The sequence below is a fragment of the Aquarana catesbeiana genome, linkage group LG09 (genome assembly GCF_042186555.1).
Source record: "Aquarana catesbeiana isolate 2022-GZ linkage group LG09, ASM4218655v1, whole genome shotgun sequence".
In the NCBI taxonomy this organism is placed as follows: domain Eukaryota; kingdom Metazoa; phylum Chordata; class Amphibia; order Anura; family Ranidae; genus Aquarana; species Aquarana catesbeiana.
The window spans coordinates 113,282,902-113,289,528 of NC_133332.1; positions in this window are offsets into that span (position 1 = coordinate 113,282,902).

Genomic DNA, 6,627 nt, shown 5'->3' on the forward strand with positions numbered 1-6,627 from the left:
GCAGCATCATTTTCTAATTTTCTGAACAGCGCGGCCATCTCCAGTGTGGGCATCTGAAGCCACAGTGTCCTCCTTCCTGGATTCTGTGCATGCTGGCTACCCAGCATGCACCTGCTGATCTCACGCATGTGCAATGCGGTGCCATTGTTAAATGTTACTGGAGCTGTGCTATGCCAAGATAGCCAAGAATTTTCATAGACACCAATGTTAAATGTTACTGGAGCTGTGCGATGCCAAACTGGCCAGAAATTTCCATAGACGCCAATGTTAAATGTTATTGGAGTCGTGCGATGCCAAGCTGGCCAGGAATTTTTATAGACGCCAATGTTAAATGTTACTGGGGCTGTGCGTTGCAAAGCTGGCCAGAAATTTCCATAGACCCCAATGTTAAATGTTACTGGAGCCGTGCGATGCCAAGCTGGCCAAGAATTTCCATATGAGCCAATGCAAAACCAGAGGAGGAAGTATAGTTAGATATAGGCATAAATCAGGTAAGTGAACAGAAAAAATAAAAATAAATTTCATTCCAATTCATTTAAAGATGCACATTAGTGCTGCATGGTGAGGAGTGAAAAATGTGGGTGGAACTCGGCTTTAAAGCTGCTGTAGCTGCTGACTTTAAATAAGCACATTTACCTGTCCTGGGTGCCCGCGATGTCGGCCGCCCAAGGCTGACCTGTCCCTCGGCTCTCGGGTCCCGGCACCGCCATCCTAGCTAAGGGAAACAGGCAGTGGAGCCTTACGACTTCACTGCCTATTTCCTACTGCGCATGCGCGAGTCGTGCATCGCTTTGTGAATGGGACACGATGTGTTGTGGGACACACACAGTTCCCATAACACACCGTGCCCCATTCCCCAGAAGACAACGCGGGGAGGAGAAGACTGAAGATCACCGCTGCGTAGGAAGCCATTTCAGGTGAGTCAAAAAAAAATTTTTTTTTCCTCCACTTTTTTAGGAATTTTTTAGTGCAATTTTTTTCTTTCTAGGGTGGATCTCCACTTTAAGTATGATGGTCAGTGGCAGGGCTGGGTGGGTGGGTGTGGGGGTGTTAGGCATCATAGCGTGGGTGTAGCCTATTTTCACCGTGGGAGATAAAGGGACATTGTTAAATCACAGATCTGTGTATGCTATGCTGTGTGCATGCTGTGCTTTCCCTCCCCACTAAGTAAATATCTTGCCCAGTCAAAATGTTACAGCTTTTCTCCCCTAAAAAAGCAACACCCATCACTCACCTCTGCACCTCTGCTCACTTCTATACCTTGCCCACAGCTTACCCCTGTGCCCCTGCTGACAGCTCACCTCTGTACCCCTGCCCACAGCTAACCTCTGTACCCTGCCCCCCTATACCCCTGCCCACAGTTCACCTCTGTACCCTGCCCACAGCTCACCTCTTTACCCTGCCCACACCTGTATTTTGCCCACACCTCACTCCTGTACCTCTGCTCACAGCTCACTTTTGTAACTTGCCCACAGCTCTCCCTTGTACCTTGCCCACAGCTCAACCTTGTACCTTGTCCACAGCTCACCCCTGTGTCCTGCCCACAGCTCACCCCTGTACCTTGCCCACAGCTCAACCCTGTACCTTGTCCACAGCTCAACCCTGTACCGCTGCCCAAAGCTCACCCCTGTACCTTGCCCACAGCTCAACCCTGTACCTTGTCCACAGCTCACCCCTGTGTCCTGCCCACAGCTCACCCCTGTACCTTGCCCACAGCTCAACCCTGTACCTAGTCCACAGCTCACCCTTGTACCCTGCCCACAGCTCACCTCTGTACCATGCTCACAGCTCACAACTGTGATGCATGTCAATGGCCCATTTAGACCTTGTTTAATAGAAAATACAAGTTGCCTTTCACTATAAACATTTGTTAGTCCAGTCCTGGAAATCTGCATCTGCTTTACTATTTCCATAAAAATTGGGTTCCTGCAGCTAGATGCGCCAAATGCATCTAGATGCGCAACTGCTGTGTATGTGAGATGCGCAACTGCTGTGTGTGCGGAGGTATGTACCTATGGCGCATATCTGGTTCCCGGAAGAGGTGGCCAGCACACAGGAAGGACATCACGCCCCTCCAGGAAGTTGCTTGTACTGCTGCTAATTTTTTCCCACCACCATGCCCAGCTCACTGTTCTCTGAGGAAGAGATGATCCTTATTTGCAAATTAAGATAATTTTTGATTTATATTTACATGGGGTGGTGTTTGTGTGGGTCGTGTGTATGTCTAAATGATTTGGCCTCAAAACACACACCTACTTCCTTTGTACAGAATTACTTCCAGGCCAATGTGCATTGCTTCCTGCTTCAGTGTGTGTGTATATATATAAATATATATATATATATATATATCTATATAGATAGATATATCTATATAGATATATCTATAGATGTAGGTTCTTGTGTTCACCAGCAGAGAGAAGTTGGGTAGATGCCACATTCCCACTTCTGGAGGAATAATAATGGTCTAGCACAGGGTTTTCAAACTACAGCCCTCCAGTTGGTCAGGAACTACAATTCCCATCATGCCTAGTCATGTCTGAATGTCAGAGTTTTACAATGCCTCATGGGATGTGTAGTTCCACAACAGCTGGAGAGACGTAGTTTGAAGATTCCTAATCACTCTAGAATGTCTTGAACAAAGGTGGTTTTTCATTTGCCTTGTATAATGCCCAAGAAATATCGTTAGGAAAATACAAGTGGGTCATAGAACATCTACATTCCAAATTTGGCACTTAAGATGGTCATGCATTATGCAATCTGATTGGCCAATCTCTGTACAACTCGATATTTAGGCAAAATAGGTAATAGGTAGACGCACTTGAGCAATTAATTAAAAATATAGGAGATCAAACAGGCTCTTGCACTAAATCTAATTTATTTAAGATCTAACTGATTGCAGTGTATGGTCACCTTTTAACCACTTCAGCCCTGGACCATTTTGCTGGCAAAAGACCAGAGCACTTTTTGCGATTCGGCACCTCGTCGCTTTAACTGACAATTGCGCGGTCGTGCAACGTGGCTCTCAAACAAAATTGACGTCCTTTTTTTCCCCACAAATAGAGCTTTCTTTTGGTGGTATTTGATCACCTCTGTGGTTTTTATTTTTTGCGCTATAAACAAAAAAATAGTGACAATTTTGCTATAATAAATATCCCCCAAAAATATATAAAAAAACATTTTTTTTCCTCAGTTTAGGACGATACGTATTCTTCTACATATTTTTGGTAAAAAAAAAAAAAAATCACAATAAGCGTTTATTGATTGATTTGTGCAAAAGTTATAGCGTCTACAAAATAGGGGATAGTTTTATGGCATTTTTATTAGTGATTTTTTTTTTTTTACTAGTAATGGCGGCGATCAGCGATTTTTATCGGGACTGTGACATTATGGTGGACAGATGGGACACTTTTGGCGCTATTTTGGGACCATTCACATTTATACAGCGATCAGTGCAATTAAAAATGCATTGGATACTGTGTAAATGTGACTGGCAGTGAAGGGGTTAACCACTAGGGGGCGCTGTAGGGGTTAAGTGTGTCCTAGGGAGTGATTCTAACTGTGGGGGGGGGGGGGGGGCTATGTGTGACACGACACTGATCACCTCTACTGGGAGCGGTGATCAGTGTCCTGTCACTAGGCAGAACGGGGAAATGCTTTTTTACTTCAGCATTTCCCCGTTCTTCCTCTCCGTGAGACAATCGCGGGTATCCCCGCGGACATTGAGTCCGCAGGATCCGTGATCACACTCACGGAGCTTGCGGCCGCTTCTTAAAGGGCAACGTACAAGTACGTTAATATGCCTGTAAGTGCCCTTCTGCCTACGTATATCGGTGTGAGCTGGTCCGCAAACGGTTAAAGATCAAGATCTGAAAATATCAATTTATTGGGTTTAGAAACACTTCTCTGTTCTTTGTAATGTATTGAAGGATTTGGGTAAAAAAAGAAAAAAACACACTTCAAAGATATATTAGAAGTGATAGGAATGAGATTAGCATTAAAAGGGTTAATTAACTGAGAACACCTACTAATTGCCTAACAAGACACATCCAATGAGATGAAATCAACCAACTGTATTGGGCGTGCGCTATTATCAATGAGAAAACTGCAGTTACCCTAGCGCCAGTTGCAGTTTACATATGCGGGTATTTATTATCGTTATTTGCGCTTCAATGTGCGCTAGTTCGCACGTTCAATTAATGACTTTTCTGGTGCACCAATTAATGTATGAACTGGTGCAGTGCCTTCTTAGTAAATCACCCCCACTGTTTCATAATAACAGCAGTGCTGACATCTATCATCTATACCTCTTTTACAGTAACAATAAAAGTGCTGTGCTATGCAAGCAATCATGAATACTGTGCAAATTACTGCATAAAAAAGTGTTATTATAAATTCATAAATGCATACATAAAAGCAATCCACCATTCTTGTGCAGAAATCCACATAAAAAGTGCTCATGCAATCCTCCACCTGTGTCTTAGGCTGCACACCTCACGGTTTGACCCCAGTTTCACCAGCGGGCCAAAAGAGACTGGCGTGATGTCGGCACTGGAGATCCTCTATTCCATACACATCCTCTGTCTGGTAAGCAAGCTTTCCGTGTGTACAATGATGGGCATGTATATGACAAAAAATTTTGAAATCTAGTGCTCTCCGCATAAAAAGCCAGTCCACATATTCACTAATTTGGCACTACAAGCCATGCTGGCTGTACGAGCATGGATACAATGTAAATGGGATGGCCGCAGTATGACATCAGCATGTAGGCTCCGCCCCTAAACACGTGTCGTCAGACGTAGATTTCTGCAGCGCACCAAACTACAACAGGCAAATCTGTGTGTACCTGTTGTAGTTTGGTGCACTGTAAGCATCTTGTACATGTGAGTACCCGTCTTGTGATTTTTTTAAATAAAGGATTTTTTAAACGTTATCACACTATCCAGTTCATTTCTTTCTCCATTATCACAAGGACACCACTTTAGGAGGATCCAGGACACCTGAGCAGCTTTTCCAATAGAACCCAGGGCTGGTTCGTTAGCGTGCACTGACCAAACTTAACTGTGCGGTCATGCGCTTTAAGGTGAGGGTAACCACAAAAAGGGGGAGCACTGGAGTGTCTGCGCTTACCATAAAGTCTGGAACACTTTTCACAAGGATCTTCTCTCTATTTATCCAATATGGAAATCTTCAACAGTTTGTTTATTATGGACTTTCACTAATAAGCATGTTTTGCACACTGTATGTTATGTAATATTTGAGCACAAAAGCACTTTTTTGTATTGATATGGCATGAGTCTTTTATATATGCATTTATGAATTTATAATAGCACTTTTTTATGCTGTAATTATCATGGTATTCATGATTGATTGCATAGCGCAACACTTTTATTGTTAGTATATCTTTTGCATTTTATGGGACTGTGAGCAGTGTGAACGGCTGAATATTTATATGCATGTGTGGATACACATGTATATATACATCTCTTATTGATACACTGGTGGAATCCAAGTGATAGCTCCCAAGACCTTTATTTTATAATACCTCCTTTGCAGACTTGCTATTTTTGCCAGGCACTCGAATATTACATCACCAATACAAAGTCTGTGTTGTTCAGTGCATTACCTCAGTGAAGTGTTTGCTCACAGTCTTAGCCTACGCAGTCTCAATGTGCTTCCCTTTTTGGACTCCGAAGTAAACCTTATCAGTCTATGTTTGTGTCTTTCCTGCCAAAAAGGCATAATTTGCCACAGCTTCGTAGGGTGAGCTAAGGTTGTGACATCTGGGTGCATATTACAGCAATAGCCCCTTTCCTGTGTCTGCAGGTGGCTTTTATACACTGAGTTTAGTAGGTAAGGATCCACATTATTTTTTGTCCTAAAATAAACCCAAAAGCCTGCATGTGCCAAAGTTGCAGATTTGGACATGACAAGTTACTGTAGCTTATGTAACCATTAATAATGTTTAGGCAATTGAGAAAATTAATATTGATTTAAATCTTATAAAAGTTATATGAATGGTAAAACATTCTGTAACCAAAGAAAACCCAAAGCACTATATTATAGTACTGTCTATTGTAAACGGAGAAATGAATACAGGCACAGTTTAACGTCAACGTAAACTTCTAATGCCCCGTACACACGGTCGGATTTTCCGATGGAAAATGTGTGATAGGACCTTGTTGTCGGAAATTCCGACCGTGTGTAGGCTCCATCACACATTTTCCATCGGATTTTCCGACACACAAAGTTTGAGAGCAGGATATAAAATTTTCCGACAACAAAATCCGTTGTCGGAAATTCCGATCGTGTGTACACATCCGACCGACAAAGTGCCACGCATGCTCAGAATAAATAAAGAGATGAAAGCTATTGGCCACTGCCCCGTTTATAGTCCCGACGTACGTGTTTTACATCACCGCGTTTAGAAAGATTCGATTTTCCGACAACTTTGTGTGACCATGTGTATGCAAGACAAATTTGAGCCAACATCCGTCGGAAAAAATCCTAGGATTTTATGTCGGAATGTCCGAACAAAGTCCGACCGTGTGTACGGGGCATTTTGTGCTGGAAGCGCAATCAATTGTGCACCATCAGCACCTGTTATTTCAGTGAATGCCTGAATGATTT